This window comes from Rattus norvegicus, chromosome 2, assembly GCF_021556685.1.
Source record: "Rattus norvegicus strain SHRSP/BbbUtx chromosome 2, alternate assembly SHRSP_T2T, whole genome shotgun sequence".
In the NCBI taxonomy this organism is placed as follows: domain Eukaryota; kingdom Metazoa; phylum Chordata; class Mammalia; order Rodentia; family Muridae; genus Rattus; species Rattus norvegicus.
This window is the reverse complement of record NC_141535.1, coordinates 110,346,268-110,368,179: the sequence shown is the minus strand read 5'-3', so window position 1 is coordinate 110,368,179 and position 21,912 is coordinate 110,346,268. Positions and strand designations below refer to the sequence as shown.

The 21,912-nt window shown below is 37.1% G+C and overlaps 1 protein-coding gene across 4 annotated transcripts in view; it reads left to right on the top strand.

The window, feature by feature from the left end:
- Positions 1–21,912, top strand: part of Nlgn1 (neuroligin 1) — a 905,434-nt gene that overhangs the window by 129,562 nt on the left and 753,960 nt on the right. For all 4 annotated transcript variants that reach the window (XM_087614475.1, XM_087614453.1, XM_087614472.1 and 1 more), the window contains exon 2: positions 16,369–16,446. The gene's annotated coding sequence lies outside the window, so the exon portion shown is untranslated. The remainder of the gene's footprint in view (positions 1–16,368; positions 16,447–21,912) is intronic.

Here is a 21,912-nt window from a genome sequence, read left to right as displayed (position 1 = left end):
CTATGAGTTCCCAGTCCTTATAGATAGAAGATTTGATTGCCTCTTCCTGTGCTCAATACTGAATTTGGTCATCTCTCCATCTGTTTTTCTGCTTTCCTAACATTTGGGCAATGACATTTTCATCATTACATGTCATTGCTCTATATGTCATTGAATTATGTTTATAGGTACATGACTATGGCTATCCAAATTTTAGGTATTTTTTAGGGCAATAACCATTCTCATAATCAAATAAAATGGATGGAAAACAAGATCCATACTAAAATAAACAAATGTATTTTTTATCAACTAAAGTCTCTGAAAGACACAAAATACAGGTACAGATTTTTCTTGTTTTATGGATGAAGATGTGAAGTTAAGACCTTAATTAATTATCCATCGCCTTACAGACAGAAAGTTACAGACCCACGACTTAAAGCACAAGCTGGCCTGTGTCTAATAGTTGTGTTCCGAATCACTGTATATATTTATTGTCCACATTCTGTTCATCTAGTGCACAACTCTTTATTTGAGACACTCATCACAATGTCTGTAGTAAAATATTTGATTAAAATGTAAATAAGTTCAAATGATATTAAGAAACATGCTTTCATTCAGGAATAACTCATGTTATTCACAAAAGAACTAAAGTACAGAGTGACTTATCTTTTCCCAGTTATGGTGTGGGCTGTCATGGGCTTTTTTGAATGTGGGCTTGAGATAACCTCTAACCACAACCTTGTGCTTCTTTCTTAGATGTGACTTATTTATATTTTGTATATGGTTTTCACATTATATTTCCTAATTATCTATATTATTGTACTTTAAAGTTAAACCATGTTTGATGTGGCATGGTAAAATGTGCAAAGTTGCTAATGGGAAAAAATCATAGTAAAAACAATGATTCAAACAAACAGAACAGAGAGCATAAGAATAGGATTACTAACAAGGACATAGTAAATCTTCTTAGGAGAGAAAAGGAAAAGACCTCAAATTTGATGGAAATATCTTTAGATTACAATAGAGTAGAAATGCAACTTTTTCTGAAACACAATATTCTCTATTAGAAAAGACTACTTGCATGAGGAAAATTTGTTAACACACCTGGATGCTTCTTACAGTAGTGAATCACACCATCAATCAAATTGCATACTATACTAAGAATACATAGTAAGGTTTTTGATTGTGAGTCAGCAGCACAATAGAAATCACTTAAGCAGTGTGTAACCTGTCTGTCATTCAAACACCCATCTTCTTGCCCCATACATTTGGACATTGGCTGGGTAAGCCTAATTCGAATGCTTAGCAATGTGCAAAATAAAGAACTAAAACACAGTTAAGCTGACTTGTTACTAGTTTTCTAGCCTTATCACACACCCAACTTTAGATGAGACAGTCAAAACAGTGTGAAAGTAGCCAGAGATTGACTCACTCACTTTTGGTGAGAATGAGTGAGATCACTCTCAATATATTTGCATATGGTTTTAAGACATGCTTACATTTCAATATTGTTTATCCAGTAACTCCGGTAAACCTTTAGTTTTCTGTTAAAAAAATAAATGAAAACAGTCCAGTGGTTATGGAGTGTCATATTCTAGAATAGAACACATAATATAAACAATCGCAAACATATTTTGGCAGAAGTGAGTGCTGTTCTTAAGATCATCTTATTTGTTATGAGAATGACTGATGAATTTGCAGAGTTAAATGCCATTTGAAAGCTTAGCCCTGGTCTCAGAACTTAAATGTAGCAAAGCCTTGTGGCCAAGTAGCATCAGGAGAAGTCCTTCATTGGGTTGAAAACATAAGGTAAGCTTCTGCATAAGCTTAAAAAACTATTTCACACAGAACATGTTTTTTTTTCTGTCCTCCCTTACTGGGACCTGGAGGGATAAGTATCTGCCTATTTATCTATCTGCTGATTTCTGAGGGGTGACCAGACATAACTTTCACAGCACAGTTTAAGGAAAGATGGGTTCTTAGATGGTTGGTTAAGAATCATCAATAATCAAGTTTTAATTGTTTTAATTCTGATTTTATTTGATTTCAACCCAGCTTCCATGATAAGTTCCTTTATTCTGTGAAAAATAACACTTGTAAATATTTGAGAACAATACTTTCTTGAACTTTAGTTAATTAACAGTAAGGATACTACAGCATTGTCTACATCGGAGAACTTCCAGCATCAGAGTATATTTTCTTTTAAAATACAAATTTGAACTTCTGAGAGAGTTGAGTGGATAATGAGGCTCTTTCTCAAACCCGAGTTTGATCCCTTAAAAGCACGTGGTGAAGGCACAACCTCTACATGTGACAAGTCATGCGTGCAACACACAAACAATAATACAAAAATATTAAAATAAAAATTATGACCCTTATTGCAGAGTTGAGGACAAGTACAATGTATCAACTAGCAAAGCATAATAGTAATTCTTATTTAATCTGTCAGATGCTTTGCTCTGGTATAACAATGTTGGAGAATGGCAGGCTCATATCTGGTTTATTCTTTTTTTAATAAACTCATTTATTGCTTGCTACTAATAAATGTTCTTTGGTTCTGCATTGCTTTACTGTAAGACAAAGGTAACGGCATAATATCACTGTATTTACATGGGAGTGGTTCAGACATTACATACATATAATAACATCTATATATGGCTACTATATTATAACATTCAAAGTTTCTTTCTCTCTCTTTTTTTAAAATTTTATTAGATATATTTCTTTACTTACATTTCAAATGTTATTCCCCTTCCCAGTTTCCTGTCCATAAACCCCATCCCTTCCCTTCTCCCTCCCCCATATGGGTATTCCCTCCATACACCCCCCTTACTGCTTCCCCATATTCCCCTGCACTGTGGGTCCAACCTTGGCAGGACCAAGGCCTTCCCCTTCCACTGGTGTCCCAACAAGGCTCTTCTCTGCTACATATGCAGTTGGAGCCCTGGGTCAGTCCATGTATAGTCTTTTGGTAGTGTTTAGTCCCTGGAAGCTCTGGTTGGTTGGCCTTGTTGTTCTTATGGTTTGCAAGCTCCTTCAACTCTTTCGGTCCTTCCTCTAATTCTCCCCAAGGGGTCCTGTTCTCAGTTCAGTGGTTTGCTGCTAGCATTGACTTCTGTATTGGACATGCTCTGGATGTGTCTCTCAAAAATCAGAATCAATAGGGAGCTTGCTTTGCATCAAACTTTGTAGGATCTTGCTTAAAACTTATTTTTCTGTGGCTCAATAAAGGATTAATATTGATTTTTTTTCAAAGAGGTAGTGGCTTTCTTCATAGAGTTGCAGGGTTTTGACCCTAAATCCCACGAAGCTTCACTGTAACATACAACCAGGTCAACTCAAATCTCCAAAGAGGATGTTGCTCTGTCACTGCTGCTTTAAATACCCCTGAACCTACCAGATCACAAGGCTCAATAGCAACGAAGCTCACTCAATGTCCTGAACTGGCTGCCCTCTTGCTCTTCTCTACCCTTCTCAAAACTGGTACCTTTGGGGACTTGTGGGAAGCAACCCAGAGGGAAAATGAAGAGTATTCAGTCTCCTAATTATTAATTGCTCCACGAGATACTGTACCTCATGTGCGGTTGTAAATAGAGAAAGCACAATTTTTTAAAAGGCTCACGTGGATATAACAAGGTCACTTTCCATCCTAAGTTGGTGGCAGTGACTAGCTACACAGATGGACAGTTTCAAAGAGGACTAGGGAGAACGATCTTGCCTCTAAACCAGGGGTCAGAGAGCTAGGAATATCTGACGAACAACACTGAGGATTGATATTATACTAAACGGAACCAGCCTTTAGAATCTCCTAAGGATAGTTTTTCTAGGTCTAGACTTTTTGGAATATATCTTAAAATATGTTGATAACTCTGTTGTTTGAATCAAAGCATTGATTCCCTTGTATGAAATATACAAAGTTAGTGAATTCCTACCATTAACTTTTCCTTTCTTTCATGCACTGAATCCTCTTCCCCACTATCTTATTTTTAGAGAAAACTAATGGAAGATGAATTCGTGTTCGTTAAAGGGTCTGTTCTAAGAATTGTGAGCCTAGGAGCACAGTGGTAAGCCATGGAGAGCAGGAAGAGAGGATCTCAGGAGGGAAGACTACACTAAAGCACTGGAGATCTAATATACCAAGACTGCTTTAGAAGGCAAACAAAATTGAGTCTGTGGGAAAGATATTTGGTAGATAGCTAAAGCACACTGTTCTTTCTAAATTGACATTGAGGTGTTTTTCCCTTATAGAAGCACAGGGGATATTAGATTTATAAAGGGATGAAATATTTTCCTTATGTTTGATTGAATGTTCTAACATCCTCTAGTTCCATCATCATTGTAAAAATCATTGTGTACTATATTTGAACATACAGATGTAGCCTAGATAAATATACATGTTAATACATAAAGGTTTGACTATAGCAAAGGAGGGCAAGGAGTGTTATTAATATGTATCTTATTTTTGTAGGATGATAGTCAATCTATATGGTCTTTTCTTCAAGACATTTGAAGAGAAGAATTAGCCAACAATGCTTGAAGGGGTGGATATGCCGACTGAGGGACTGAGAGTAGTAGTTTAATGACATGTAAGTGGGGGACAAACTGGAAGAAGCACGAAGCTCTGTTTGCTTTCGAAGCTTTGTCTTCTAATCTTGTCTTTTTACTGCCCCCACACTTAGCTGTCTGCTTCATTTTATATAGAAAGATTTTATGCAATACAGTCAATTGGGAAGGGTTTTGTCCCATTTGTTTTTCATGTGTGCTGTGTATAGGACGTAAATGTGATTATGGTTGCTTCATTGTTAACCTGTTTATATTCCTTTAAGAATTTGTGATCTCATCTTTGTTTCTGATACTGTCAACTTTCCTAAGGGTGTATCTCACTGTGCAATATTTTTTCATTATATTTTAAATATTTTATCTGTTCTTTCAAAACAAGAAGCATGCAAACAAAGAAACAATATTCTCATTCAAGTAACTTCATTTTTATTGGCTACTTCCTTTACACACACACACACACACACACACACACACACACACACACACACTTGTTTATGTGAGTGTATCCTTGCTCATCTGTACGTGCACTGTATATGTGCCCAAGGATATCAGAAAAGGATGCACTTCCCCTGGAACTGGAGATACAGAAGGTTGTGGGCTACCATGTGTGTGCTCAGAACCAAACCCTAGCTGCTTTTAACCACTGAGTTACCTCTCTTATACCCATAAATGTTTATAATACCCCTCCCCCAATTGCAGTATATTTTCCTCAGTTTTTCTCTCATTCTTTGATTGTGGTTAATTGGTTGTTAGATTTTCATGTGGAACCACTGCATTAAATATTTTTCTTGTTCAGTTTATCTTTGTAGAATATTTCTGCCCTTTGGGGGACATTTTCTTAAATTTTATTTTTATTTTAATAGCTATTTATTGTTCCTTAACATTAAATGCTCTTGTTTTATGTAGACAGAAATATTTTAAAGTATTATTAGTTTTAATTTTCTTATAATGTACATTGGACTTATTTTTTAATTTTTCCACTTGCTTATATTTTCCCTCATCTCCCATATATAGTTATCATAGTATGTCAATTAATTATTGATTACTTTTATAATTAGAAATGAGGGAATTCCCTGGCCCAAACTACATGTCTCAGTGATTATTGTAGACTTAGTACCATTGTTCTGAAAGAACAGAGTTCCACTTAGTTTTACACTTTGACTATCTTAAAACACACACACACTCACTCACACACACACACACACACACACACACAGAGAGAGAGAGAGAGAGAGAGAGAGACATACACACACACATAGACACACACACATACACAAAGAAAATGTTTGAATGACTTTCTTAAACTAACTGTGTGATGGTTTTATTTGTAAGTTAATTAGGAAACTGACTTTATTTAAAAACAAAATCTTCAAAAGAGAAAATGGAAATAAAAGTCCCTGGAAACTCTATAATTTTGGACAGAATTAATCATCCATTTCTTTATTATGACAACAAATCTGTTATCAAGGACCATAAATGTCATGGGGTGAGCTGCCCTTTTGTATTTGAAGAGGACCATTTTGTTTGGCTTGTTTATTATGGTTCAATTGTTGTGAGTGTTGCTGGATAAGGATTTCTCTTTTGAGTCTTGCTTTTAGTCTACTCTTTCCTACTCATTTCCTAACCCATACTATTCATAAACAATGATCTTCTAATTTTAAATGTAATATTCCTGTATGTGTATATTATTATCCTATTCAGATCTGGCCCCATTCCAGCCAAAACTTCCATTTTCAGTGACAATAAAATGTATGCTTTCATCCAAGTAGTTGTAACTAGTGTATCCGGAATATATCCCCTAAATTTTCCACCAGTTGTATCCACATGACATGACATGCCTTCACCTGTTGCATCACACAAGGCGGTGTAGCAGTCTTCACTGAATAATGTTCCCAGCTCCCTGCTCTCTGCCTAGATAAACACTGGTTTATCTGAATCTGCTCCATGTCAGTCACGTACCAGACTGTTCTTGTGTATAGAAATGTAAAATAAAGTCTTTGAACCCCAGATCTTCTCCTAAAAAAAGCCTTGCATTTATATCTCCCAGCTAATTTTGTGACATATGTTCTGATTTTCTACTTTTGTCTAATAGCACAGCACTCAATAATTTTCCACACAGATAGCAAAACGGATGTGCAGTTAATGAAATCTGTCATTTGGAAGCTGGGCTTCCCTGGCACAACCCACTAAGAACTGGTAGCATTTTCAAGATAATGACTCATCTCAGCACTGTTCTGCCTTTTCAGAGTGGCATATAAAAATCTGGTGTGTCTGATGAGCATGCCTATTGAGTGAAACAACCTTGGTGCAAGTGTCCTAAAGATTCCTGATGACTGTGCTATATCTTCTGAACAGAAAGACTTATACGACAAGAGCAGAGTTGCTAGAATTATGTCATGTTCTCAGTCATGACCAGAAGATCTTGGATACAGTCAAGTGTTGGTAGTTAAGTTTTTGAAACAGAATCGTCAATGATTTTTGAGGGCAACACTTGATTAGTCTCATTTGTATATGAAATTTAAATGCTGATAGAACACTAAGTTTATATAATTACATTAGAGAGTAAAAATTCATGGAGAATTAGAGAATTTCATGGAGGATAAGAGACAAGTAATGGTCTAAGTATAGGATAAGGTAAGCAGAATTAAGTGTAGTTTCCGTATGAACATAGATGAGTAACATATTGTTGTAAACCAACAGTCCATTAGTGGGCGGAGTTCAGAATACAATCTCTAAATTGAGATATGAATGAGACATAGGCTATGCAGGGGCTCGGTATTTCACTCATTGATAAAAGACAGCTGGGAGGGTAGCTATCGTAAAAGGAGCAAAATGGAAGAAGAGGAGGAGGAGGAAGAAGAGAGAGGTGGGAGGAGGGAGAGACAGTGAGGAGGGGACTACATAATCCAGGCATTTAATTGAACAAAACATGTTTTATGCAGAAAATCCATGAAACATTTTGAAAAATAGACAGAAACATAGCATAACTAAGTAAGAATGACAGTCTGAATGGTAAAATTTTAAATTTGAGATAATAGATAAGTTAGTAAGAGATAATAATGTACCAACTGATAATTAACCTATTTCCTTCATTCTAAGTAACAGGATTCCTCATGCAACTGGGAGAGTAGTATGATTATATTTTAGTGTGTGGTATTGGTGTCTGTGTGTGTGTGTGTGTGTGTGTGTGTGTGTGTGTGTGTGTGTGTGAGAGAGAGAGAGAGAGAGAGAGAGAAGAGAGAGAGAGAAAGAGAGAGAATAAACTTTGGCTGCTGTATGGAAAATGGGAAGTGGATTATAAAGACTCTACTGAGGCAGGTTTTAAGGAGAATGAGTTTATCTCCGCGAGATATTAGAAATTGGCAGTGAAGACATAGAAAATGTGGTGTTATTCGGCAACTGATTTGACATAATTGGTAAGGAAAGTTACACCGGAAACAATTCTAAATGGAGTCGTATGTGTCTGTGTCACTGAATAAAAGGGGACTACACAGGGCAAAAGGGTTACATTTGAGAAACCTTACTCAAAAATCATTCAAATGAAAATATTCAGTAGGCTGTAAGAAAAATACTTTTAGAAATATTTGTCCTAGACATATAGATTTGAAATGTGTTTGCATGTGAATAGGAAAAGAAACTACAGAGCTTATGATGCCATTCAGTAAGGAACTGTAGAACCAAAGGGAGATGGCAAAAAGAAGATGGAGAGGAGGGGAAGGCACTCAGACCTGAAAGGAGGGGAGACACTGGAGGTGGAAGGATCAGAAGTTTATGTCCTCCATGAAACTGTGAAGACAGATTATGCCTTTGGAAGAGAAGCATGTGAGCACTGACTTTATCTCCAGCCTTTTCAGAGGAAACTATAAACCAAAATAGATGGAGTAATAGATTAATTTTGAAAAAAGTTAAGATTTTATGGCATGAATTACAGTAAAAGAGAAATCAGATAAGCTATGTCCCATGAAATCTCTAAGATTCATAATTCCTTTACGTGGTGGTTGTAGCATCCACCATATCTTTTCTCTCTGCTGAAAAGACGATAAGCTAGAGCAATGAATTGTGTCATTAAATCTATGCATTATTTTCAACTGACAGCTAAGTGTTAAGAAAACGGCCAATCTCATTTCTCTGTACAAACTTTAACTTCTGCACTTGAAGTTGATCAGTGTCTACAAATGTTCTATAGCCTGAAAGAGGAATAAAATAACAAAGATCTTGCATCTGTAATTAATGAGCAGTATTCTTTCCTTGTAAATGCTATCTGAAATGAGAAAATATAATGCCTGCAAAGGCAGCAAACAGTACTAAGTTGAAAAGTATAAACTAGAGCAAGTGAGTTGGCATAACGGGTAAAGAGAGTATGCCAACAAGACTGATGATCTGTGTTCTACCTCTGGGATCCTCATAGTAAAAGGGAACTGACTTCTGCAAGTTATATTTTGTGACCTCATGCTGTACATGCCCACCCCTCTCCAACTCAGTATAGTAAGGGTAGAACTTAAAGTATAAAATAAAAACGAAAGTTACCATAAACTCTTTTTCTTCATACACTAGAGGAAAGTGTCTGTTTAGAAATGTTCCCTAGATTTCTGAGACAAACTGAGAGGACGTTCACTACTTTGAGGCACTTGCTTGATAAACATCAGCCCAGAATGGCTCCCATTATTTAAATTGTTCTGAGGTATAATTCCTATTTTCTCTAAAGCTCACCCTCTAGAATTTCAACCCAAATCGCCATAGATCCTCTACTTTTATAGCCCAGCCCACCTTTACATGCCATTTGGGTTCTCTTTCTCTCTGACCTACACTTTTGTGCAGTTGTGAGTCAACAGAATTACGGCTCGAGCGGTGAAAGAGGTACTTCACCCTAATTAGTTTCACAGGTGCCTGTCTTTTAAAATAGAAATAGTTTCTAGACTGTCTCCTGAAGAATGTCTGTGGCTCATTCATCCTTCAATAGATGGACTCACTTCTGAGTCAGGGTTTCCCCCAAAGAGTCTCTCTGGTGTGAAACATGCTGTTACAACTTTTGATCCACAATTGACTCAAAATTATCAACTTATTCCATGTTAGATTAAGCTCTGTACTCCCCGATCTCCAGTGAAGCACACGGACTCTTCCTTATTGGTTCTGCACACTTGTTTTTCCTCAGGTTGCCACTAAAGTTAAGTACCCCTCCTGGCAGGCAGTATGTATGTGTCAGCTTTTAGAGAACTGTATTCTTTATGACGCTGGGATGAGGATAAAGTACTTACAGACAACGGATTTGTGTTTGGCACTTTCTGAGACCATAAGCAATCGCAAGTTGCTAGTACTCTCACGGGGTCTATATAAAGTGAAGGTGGTCTCCCTGCAGCTCCAGCCCAACAGACAGGAGTTTGATTCCTATTGCACAGGCCAAAGTAAAAGTCTGACTCGCTCTGATTTCTCCTTTGCACAAAGCCTGAGCATTTTCATTGGAGCGTTATTCCTCAGAAATGTTTAGCTGCCCCCTTCCTTCTCTCCAATCGTTTTCTTTCACAGTAAGATTTTCAGTTTATTTGTTTATTTTCCACTTTTACCAACACTGAAGGACTTGTGAAGCTCACTGAGCTCCTGTCTTCTCATTCCTCAAATCTAAGTGCATCAAAACCAAATTCCTTTTGTCTCTACCATTTAGTACTAGCCTACCTACTGCTTTTCAAATATATTATTATTATTATTAGTAGTAGTAGTATTAGTAGTAGTAGTACTAGTAGTAGTATTGTTACTATTTCTCAAATTACCTGTTTGTGCATGTGAGTGCAGGCGCCCATGAAAGCTAGAGGCATCCAGTACCTCTGTAACTGGTGTTAAAGGCAGCTATGAGGTGATGAACATAGAATTGGATCCAAACTCCATTTCTCTGTAAGCAAAATATTTACTTTCAAACGTAGAGTTATCTCTCCAGTCCCTTAATTTACTGATTTTAAGTAAATATTGTAACTCTCTCCTGCTTTGTGAAACTGACCCTTTGAAAACAGCTAGCTAATAAACTAATAACAAACATGTGTAAGAAGACTCTGCAGTGTGTCTCGCCTATTAGCTAAACTTGAGGTGTGCATGGCTTAATGTAATACAAGTATGGGGCAGGAGAGTGCCTCCGCTGCTGAAAAGCATGCTTCACCATCAGGAAGACTTGCGGTTGGATTCCCAGCACCCGCATTAAAAGCCATGAACATCTCTAACTTTACAGTGGGCAATAGGACAAGATTGGGTGAGCCTTGGAACTCATCAGTGAGGGCCATCTTCAGCTGCAGTTCCTGTCTCAAAGGACAAATTTAAGAGTGATTGAAGACTGGGTGCTAAGTCCTCATCCCCATGTACATATGCATGTGCATTAGCATCAAATGCATGTGCTTACACTTCTGCAACTATATATGTGTGCCAACAACTTGTACTAACACACACATACACACATGTACACACGCAAAGTGAAAGAGATGATGTGAGAAAGCTGCTTGGGAACGAGGCATGCTGCACGAAGCCAGCTCCTCAACCGCTCCTTCTAGGCATTCGTAGGAGTGATGCAACCTGCCAGTAAGATGAAAGGCCACTCATGAATTTAAGACAAATTTTTCAGGGAACGCATGGTATCTTACTTTAGTTTGATGCTAAAGATTAGGATTAGTCTGTGATATTAGTAAAACAATTTTTGTATTTTTTTTGTACCAAGTCTCATGGAAGAAATCTATATAAATTTTGTATCAGGATCTTGGATATTCAGACTTGGAAGTGTGTGTGTGTGTGTGTGTGTGTGTGTGTGTGTGTGTGTGTGTGTGTTTAGGGGTTTATACATATGTACATGTGTGCTTTAGCATATGATATGACACAGAGATGTTACTATTCAAAGATTGTTTTACCACGTGCAGTGCCCTGCAATATAGTCACTTCTCCTCTTTTATAATTATGGTATTTAAAAAACATAACTGTTCACAACCCATTTGCTTCCCATGCAGAGAATTGGACATACACTAGAATTTGAAGGACATTGATTTGTGTGACTCACTGACAAATTTAACATGCATCCTTACTTTCTGTCCTTCCTGCTACATTTCTGTTCTTACAAAGACTTTATCATAAGGCATGCCTTTGCACTGGGCACATTTTTAAACCACTAACTCTGACTGTTTTGGACATGAAAGGCAGCGCACTTTATGAGTGAAGCTGCAAATATATTTGCTATCATTATGGATTGAAATCATCTGTAACTGTTCCCCTTTCGTGGAACTGGAGGGCAAATCCAGACAAACTATGTTTTTAAAAGGAGTATTGAAATTTCCCCTTCCCTCATTTTTATCTAATGTCCAAGTAAATGAAAGACAGTTTGCTGGGCATTACCACAACACACTTAAGACTTATAAGTATTCTTCGGAAAAAAACAGAAGAAAACAGTTCAGGTATTGATTATCAAAATGACTGCATACATATTTCACCTTGTAGATCGACTTTAGTTGCATCCACTGCTAGCATACAGATTTTTTTCCTGTTTATTGGCCAGTACTGCTGCGCCAATAAAATAAAGTTACCTCTCATTTTACACTAAAATTCATCCCTTTTTTCAGCAAGAACAATATACTTCCTCTCTTTTTATTAGATTAGCTTATTTATAAAAGGGAGAGTAAATCATGTAAAATCTGTGACCTATTACCTTATTTATAAAGAGGATGTCAAATCATGTAAAATCTGTGGCCTAATGGTTTTAACCAACTCCTTATACACATAAATTACTAGTGGAACAAATCATCTGTATTTCTACACTAAATTTAGTTGGCAGGCAGCACAACTGCTTAGGACTTAGCGGGCGATCCCATCTTCTGTGCACTATTGTGAATTTCTCCCACCTGCAAGTCATCAGCCTTACTCAGTCTTTCATAGACGTGAGTCACTGAGTCTCTCCGAAAAGCTCACCTTTCCCAGTGGGACATTACTGGTGACATGACCTATATCTTCCAGTACAGTGATGAATTCCAAAGCTCACTGATCGATGGTAGTTTTCAAAATACAGAAAGGGATGAGAGATCGTGAAGGTCTGCGTCAACTGAGTTAAACTGTAAAAGATGGAGACGGTGTCACCAACCCCATTGCTCATTCAGGCAAGAAGATAAGACTTGAAATGTCTCACTGAACTTCTCTCAGCTGCCAGTCCTGCAGTCTGTTGCAATTTTTCGTTAGTAATCTTGTGGAATTTTTCCACATGAATTGTGGAAGCAAACTGTATTTTGATAGCTTAGATGGTGAAATTGTTTTAAACCAATGCAGATATTTGGAACAAAAATCAGCTACAACCCCTGTCCTTTGAGATGCCATGGAAGGCATGTTTTAGTGTGTTTCAGAAAACATGCATGATGTCAGGGAAGAGTCATCCAGTCCTACTACACTTTACACTGCTTTTCACAGAGAGAAAGGAAAGATTTCATTTGTAAGACTTGTTGTTTCTACTACACTTCCTCTAATATACCCAAATACCATGAAACGTGCCAATAGTCCAGGACCCATCCTGTGTCTATTTTGATTCTAAGCATATGACCTAAAACAACGGAAACACAACACTTACTAAGAACTGAAAACTATCATGGCTTATGAGCTGGATTTGTAACCTGAAATGACTTTTAAACATATTGTTGTTTATTCTCCAATAATTTAATACATGAAAAATGCTTTACAACTATATTCATGCTCTATTTAGTCCTTCAGGTTTCAGCCTTGGTCAGAGATTTTTATTTTGTTTTTGTTTATTTTAGACTTTATCGTTTTGCAGTGGTTAAATGCAGTGACCCATGTGTAAAAAGTGTTCAGAACAAGTGACTCATAGTGCTCAACCCTAACTGGGACTTCCACTCCATCCTCAAAAAAGGCTCGGGAACATCTAGAAATAGAGATCACAAGGAGTCCAAGAGCTGGAAAGGTGGGAATGAATGCCGTGAAATGTGATGTCTGTTGGAGGCCATTGCCCATCTGCTTAGTGCCATCAACGTTACTGACAGAGACATTACTGACAGAGACATTACTATAGACCAGTGACTTCAAGATAAAATGAGTTTGATATGACCCGGCTCATCTCTGACACTGACAGATTTTGCTATAGTGTTTACTCACTTGTTGCAGTGTCACAGAGTGGATCGTTTCATTTAAATTGTCATCCCAAAGTTTCTCCTTACATGAAAGTTATTTTGTGTTTCCTCATCTTAAATATTCTCTAACGCTAATCAGATTTCTCCCTGGCTCATATTTCTATCTTGGCTGCAAACTTTCTGCCCTTCCCCTCACTCCTGCTATCTGACTCTCACTTAAGCATTCTTAGATTTTAAGTCACAGATGATGCAATAAAAAATGTATAAACAAGAAGGGAGAGTTTCCCTACTGAAATCAGAGGGCTGATGTTGGTAAATTATGTAATTTTCAGAGTTTAAGTAAGAATGCCCTCTTCTTCAAATAAACAAAACCAAGAAAAGACAAAAATCAGGAAACCCACCAACCTTGGCCCCATCACCATTAGCTTATGTTGGATTCAGAGGCTTTCCACATTGCTGGGGTCTGGATGGTGGATTCTCGTTTCTAAACTCTTTGCCCTGTGGTTAGTGTGTGAGCCTTAAACAACTTCAAAGCCGCTGTGATTGTTTTGTGTTTATAAAAATATTGCATCTGACAGAAATTTCTTTCAATGATCTCTGATCTGAAAAAGGCTGGGTATATACCACATTAAAAATATCCTTTTGTCTCTTACATGTATTCTGCATATAGGGTGAAGGAAGCCCTTTCTTTTGAACCCTTTATAGTTAACAGGAACTCTCCTGTCTATGCTTTACTGTGTTTAGATTATGCAACATAAACACCTAAAATTTCCTTAATGTACATTCAATGCCGAAAACAATATTCTTAGCAAATACAAATTATTTACTGTACCTATCATATTGTATATTGGGATTCTATACAAATTCCATGTTTTCCCTCTTTAACCTATTAATACATGTCATTTCTAGAACCCACTAACGGCAATTTTACTCTGTGAATCTATTCTTAAGCACAGGTACATTTACACTATGACCTTGACAACGAAGTCTGCAGACCTCCACGTGGCCTTACACATAGCCCCTACCTGCAAAACATCTATGAACTTCCATTCTAGCACCTATATCATGACAGTAGTTATAATTCATTGTTTTTAGAATTCTACATGAACAATAGCAGAGTTTGCATATAACAGCATTGTTTATTACATTCTTTGTTGTTCTTAAACAACTCTTCAAAGGCATCCATTACGAAGCAGTAAAGAATTAAATACAATGCATGGTATATGTCCACAGTGATGGAGAATACTCTCTCGGGAGGCAGCGATGAGATGACAACTGTTAAAAAATGGTAGGCCCTTCCTCAGTAAAGAGAAAATTGCTTCTTGTGAGTTAAAATGGACTCACTATAGATGTCGGAAACTGTGAACAGGAGAACCTTTCTGCAGTATATGTGCCCAATCCCCTGAGAAGGAATTCATTTTCACCCTCATAGAAATATGCAAAGGTCTTTTTGATGGGAATAGTGAAAGCTTGCCACTAGGGAGGAGAGAAAGTCAGCTTATGGAAATCCAATTTCTAATTAATGGGTATGAGGTCAAAAGAAGTTATGGTAGCTTTAATTATAGCAGAGGCTTCAAAAAATTACGAGTTTCTAAATAAATCAAAATAACTGGAGAGTAATTTTTCTAGTGTGAAGCACCTATGTGTTTGATAAGGCCTATTAGTAATGAGCTTCTGTAAACATCTCTAAGATTTTCTACAAGTGACATTAATGGTGTCATTTTTATACTTGCACGTGAATGTATTACCTTATATGTTTATATAAAAACAATGGCGTCTAGAAATATTACTGTTTGAAACTTAAATATTGTGTGTTTCTCTGGCACTGTATTCATGGAAATGTGACCCTTGGGTCAATCACAAAGACAGCCCCAAATGCAGATTTTCAGTCACTGCCACAGAACTATTGAGTCAGGTACTGCCTTTTAAAAAGATTTCCAGGTAATCCAGTGCACATCAAATTTAGAAGGCTTCCGATTAGATCCTAGATTTATTTCTGCTTCAGAGAATGCTTAGGTCTCTAAGGTTGCAATGCTTGACTGATTTTCTTTGCACAAAGAAATCCCAAAAGAACAGGACCCCCACACTTAGCTTAGCTCGTCTACTGAGATAACTCTAGAGAAGAAGAAACTGAGTGAAGGAAGATATACATGAAAGAAATTTAGATTGTTATCATAGATCCTAAGCAATGGCCAAAATAAGTTAAAATGCATGAAGACTGTCCACTTAAGGAGGAAAGAAGCTGGCCTCGTGTAGGACTAGAGTCACTGTGATACATGAAGTTGATATGGAAAGAAAAAAATTGAGGGCAGACAGTTGAGCCTATGTAAATTTCAGCATTTCCTCACAAGCTTTACCCAATTCTATCCCTTCCGCAAGATAGGCTACCCCATATCGTGGCCGTTTTGGAAGCTTTTTAGAAAGGTGTTTGAACTGACCTTGCTTAGAGAAAGAACCTCGAGGGCTGCCTACTCTGAGTAACACATGCCTGTTACTAGTTGGGCGAATATGACAAGTGGGACAGAACTGACTGATGGGCATAAGCAGAGCTTGTGGCTACCCCCAAAATTATTATCTCCATACCCTGTGGGGATTTAAGAGACAAATTACATGTTTAACCAAACCAGTGCAAGGAAGTGTTCTGAGTTCTTTCCTTAGGATTTAAAAATTCTTGTTGAGCCCTCTACTGGCTGATAACCCATCAGGCACTGATTTTTATCACTTACTTTTTCCTCAGAAATGATGAAAAGACTGTTTTGCCCTGGGAATGAGGTTCCTGCATGCATAAGAGAGAAAGGTACTGAGCTCGTTCAGGGTGAGTAGACTGAGATGATCCCAGAGCCATCATTTGTTAGATTTTAAAAACTCATTTTGTATTATCTTTGTTTTTTTTATTTTTGTATTTTTATTTACATTTCAAATGTTATCTGCTTTCATGGTTTCCTGCACATAAACTCCATATCCCATCCCCCCCTGCTTCTATGAGGGTCCTCCCCCACCCATCCACCCACCCCTTTCTGCCTCCCCTCCCTGACATTCCTTTACATTGGCAAGTCAATTTGGCAGAACCAAAGGCTTCTCCTCCCATTGGTGCCCAACAAGGTCATCCTCTGCTACATATGTAGCTGGAGCCATGGGTCTGTCCATGTGTACTCTTCGGATGGTGTTTTAGTGCCTGGGAGCTCTGGTGGTTTGGTACTGTTTTTCTTATGGGGTTGCAAAGCCCTTCAGCTCCTCAATCCTTCTTCTAGCTCCTCCAATGGGGACCCCATTCTCAGTTCAATGGTTGGCTGTGAGCATCTGCCCCTGTATTTGTCAGGCTCTGGCAGAGCCTCTCAGGAGACAGCTATATCAGACTCCTGTCAGCATGCACTTCTTGGCATCAGCAATATTGAAAGGGTTTGGTGGCTGTATGTATATGGGCTGGATCCTTAGGTGGGGCAGTCTCTGGATAGCCTTTCCCTTCAGTCTCTGCTCCAAACTTTGTCTCCGTATTTTCCCCTGTTAATATTTTTGTTCCCCCTTCTAAGAAGGACTGAAGCATCCACACTTTGGTCCTCCTTCTTCTTGAGCATCATATGGTCTGTGGATTGTATCACTGGGTAAGCAGAGCTTTTGGGCCAATATCCACTTATCAGGGAGTGCACACAATGTGTGGGTTTTTGTTTGTTTTGTTTTTTTTGTGTTTTGCTTTTTTTTTGTCTTTTGTTTCTTGTGATTGGGTTACCTCAGGATGATATTTTCTAGTTTCATCCATTTACCTTATGGCTGTCCCTATGAGCAATGGCAGATAACTTTATTTTTAAATAAAAAAATTATCACCTTGCTCTCAATTACTATGTTGAAGCCTCAGTCTGATAAGGGCTCTCTACAGTTTAATGAACTACTCTTAGCTCCATTATGCTGAAAATGAAGGGCAATTCGAAGAGTAGTTACAACCTCTCATGAGTGTCTTTAAGTGTTTCTAGGCCATGTGCTTGGACATGTGTGTATGTATGTGCATGTGTATATGTGTATGTGTGTATGTGTGTGTGTTAGTGTACATGTGTGTACACAAGAACAAGTGTGTGCTGTTCATTTTTGAGACAGAATCTCATGTAGCTCAGAGTAACTCATGCAGTTAAGAGAGACATTGCATTTCCTGATCCTCCTTCTCTACTCAGGGGTGCTGGGGTGGTAGGTGCATGCAATGTTGTGGGGATTGCTTGGTATGCATAGTGATACAGTGTTTCCATATGGAATCACAGACAGGTGTAATGACTGTTGTCAGGATGTGGAATAACGGTGTAGGGTCCAGCACATGGGCCATGTGATGCACTATCTCACACATTCATCGTTTTTAGGTTGGGGCATTTCCAGTACTCATCTAAAGAGAAGTTTGGTCATACCTTCCAGCATTAGTGGGTTTCTGTCACCTACACAAGCCGAGAATCCATTCTGATTTAAATTGCACTTAACTGCCTCTTGCTTGTTCTCGAGCATCACTGCTAGTGATGTGCATTTGGTTTCTCTGTGTCTGGAAGGTTTATCCAGTTTTGTTTATAAGCATATGATTCCTTTCCACTGATAAGCAGTATTTCACAATGTATCGGTTTTCTTAATGGTGGACAGATGAACTTTTAGTACTTTTGATTTTTAGGAATAAAGCTTAAGTGAAATTTTAATTTACCTTTTTGTCAGTGCCAAGGAGTGGAATTTTCTGCTTCTTCGGTATCTGTAGTATTATAAAAGTTTGCTTGCTTTTAAATGACCAAATACTTCAATATATCCTCAAGCAGAGCTTGACAGGGGCCATTACTGTATATTTTTGTCAATATTTGGTAATTTTAGCTCTTTTGCTCTTAGGTCCCATAGAGGGTGAGAAGTGGGATCTCAGTGTAAGTTTAATTAGTGACTGGAAACGTTGAGCATATATTCTGTGTACTAATTGAATGTCCTTTTTAGTTAATTGTCCCTTCAAATATGTGTGTGTGTGTTTGTGCATACATATGTATTTAAATATATCCTGACTGTAAACTAATGAAATCACTTGCTATCATTTATTTGCTGAGATATATTTTAAAAATTACCAAAATACACATGGCTCTGTAACTATTCTTCTATATCAATTAAGCTATTTCTATGATTGTGTTATCCCTCTGTTTATAATAACTTGCTTCTAAAAGTTAAGCTCCATATTTTTAATCCAATAATCTTTATTAATTAGATATTCCCTATGTACAGCTGGAGGTATTTGTTAGCTACAAGAACTGATGCTGTTTCTGTCTTCAGAATAATTATTATTTTACATATTTTGTGAACAGATTTTTCTTTATATATATATTCAAGTTTATTTACAATGATCATGTATTTCCTTTTACTACCTCGTAGTATATTGTTCTTTCTTTTCCTCATGGTTTTATTAACTCATTATTGCCTTTTGTGTTGCCTATTCTTCCCTTGTGTTTTTCACTTTTGCTTCTCTGTGTCTTTTAATTTCCTTCTTTAAATGTGATGTATTTTTTCTTAATTTCCTCTTAATTTGCTAAGCCATTGATCATCAGCTATAAGTTTCTCTTGAAGACCAGTTTTAAAATAATCTAATAAATTTTTATGTTTTATTCTTTTATTACTACTGCATTAAACTACTTTTGATATTATGGCATGATTTCTTATTTGAGCAGCAAGCTTTTGGAGAATAATTTTCTAATATATGGAGTTTAATATTTTTCATCTTGACTTCAAGTTAATTCTTTTTAATCAGAAAAAAATCTGTAGGACTTCAGTATTTAATATTTTGAAAGTTGTTTTGTTACTTGGCAATGTTTCACCTCTATCTATTGTTTTAATTTTTTGTATTATTTCTACCCCTCCCTCTCCTGTAACTTCTCCTGTGCCTCTCCACTTGGTTTTAAGTTGATGAGTTTATGACCTATTATTATCTAATTAATATTGTTTCACACACACACACACACACACACACACACACACACACACACACACACACATACACACACATGCGCACACACACATAATCCTACTGGGAATATTTAGTGTTGCTCATATGGTTATATGTTTAAGGCTGACCACTTGGGATTGGATATCCTACCAGAGTCCTCATCCTTGGAGAAAAGTGATTGTTTCTCTCTCTCAGGAACCACTGATTATCCATAGTTCTTCATCTAGGCTGGAGCCTTGTAATACTACCCCCTCCAAGGTGGCATGCCAACTGCTTTGGTCAATGATCAGGTTTTGTTTAGGCAACCACATCTTCAAGGTTTCCTAGATGGAATTTTCCTGTCAGGTTTTAAGGACACTCTCCCAGTAGGCATCCTGCTTCTCTAGCTCTTACTGTTCTTCCTCTCACCCCCTTCATGATGTTCTCAGAGCCTTAGGGAAAGGCTGTATTGTAGATGTACTAATTCAGACTGGGAACCCCCACAGTCACTTGCTCTCTGCACTTTGACCTGTGTGAAGCTGTCATTGCCTCTGTCTGTATGAAGCTTCTTTGATGAGAGTTGTACTTATTTACTTACCAGTTATAGATTATTTTGGGTATAAGGACCAATACTTAGAATGCAGTTAGAGATTATTTTGGTTTCTGGAAAATGGCAATTTCCTATGCCTATAGTGTTTTACTAGAATATTTATAAATATTCATAAATTTAATAGGTCCATTTAATTTTTGATAGGCATTGTATTTGTTTAGTTTACACCTATTCTATCTATCAATGATTTAAAATGTTGTAAATTCTGCAGCCATGACAATACAAGTGATGATGCTAATTTTATTGGATAATCCATTTTCACTTGTATGTTATTCATGAACAGACCTATTTTTGTCCTGAACCTTCAGGCATTATGAGACCTACATCACCCCCCCCCCTTTGGTCACTATTTCATTGTTTATGTGCTTCTATCTTTCTTTTATACTTACATATTTCTATTTAAGGAATCTGTGGCACACTGTACATGTTTCATCTGACCTTTCAGATCATTTTGTCATCTAGTCTTTGGATTATTTAGTCCACTTCCGTCTAATATGAATAGTTATAAGATTGTGTTGGATATGTTTCCTCTTTTCCCTGTGTGAATTTCGTTATTCTGCTCATCTTTTCCCTGTAGCCTTCGAACACGTGTCATATGTCTTAGTTGTCCACTTTCTATCTTCTGTCATCCTCTTCGGGGTACTTATCTATGTGCTCAGGGCTTGCTGTAGAACCTGTAATATGTGTTCTCTTTTTTAAAGGCTTATAAACTTTAATAAATAAACATTGCATTTCATTTTTGTTGGGAATGCATCTCTTAATGAGTAATAAATAACTTGTCTTTGTTTTCATAGACCTATAGTCAAATAATATTTGTTGTCAAATAAAACAATTTTGTTGTGTTCTTAATTCTTCTTATTGTATTGTGGATTAATACATGTCATGTATAGTTTTAGACCACCTTATTATCATGTTGCATCATATTCCCATTTATGTAATGAACCACTTGAGATGTTGCTATGATAGTTTCAGTCAACGGTGGTTTAGCCTATTCAGAAACTGTCACTTTCAATTTCTGTCACTAGAACTTCCTCAAGGATTTTGTCACTCTGCAGTTTATGCTTGCTACTATCAAATTACTTTGACACTCGTTTATATCAACATGACTTTATTTTATGAAAAATTAAAATAGTTTGGTCAGGATTACAGGACTTCGGCTCATAGGTATCACCTTATCCCTTCCTAACACTGAGAAATACAGTTGTACTGTCACCTGGCTACCTGACTTGTGTTAGAGAATTGCCTGGGATGCTTTAGTCATTTCCCTTATGAAATTGCCACTTCCCCTTCGCTTATCAGTGCTTTTTGACACTTCAACCATTCAATGCTTAATAATGGTGTGCTTTGGGTGTTGTTGGCCTCTTCAAGTAAATGGATTCCATTAAACTGGAGAACATTTGCTCATTTCCTCACTTGTTTCCAGACCTCACTCTTGCCTCAGGCTGTTTGCATGTGAGCATCCCACAGGGCAGACTCTTCTCTTTCCTCCCGCCAATTTATCTATCATGTATCAATAAATAATCTATATATCTACATATCATTTATTTGATATTTATATATCAACTATATATTATACATCTTTATCTCTCCTATCATTTTTCTATTATATGCCAACTATCCTCACTTACTGACCTAACAACTATCTAGTCATCTTTTGTTATCTATTACATGACATTTATCTACTATTAATTATCAATCATCCATGATTTATTTATATTATATGTATAGCTATGAGCTAAGGTTCATAAAGCTAC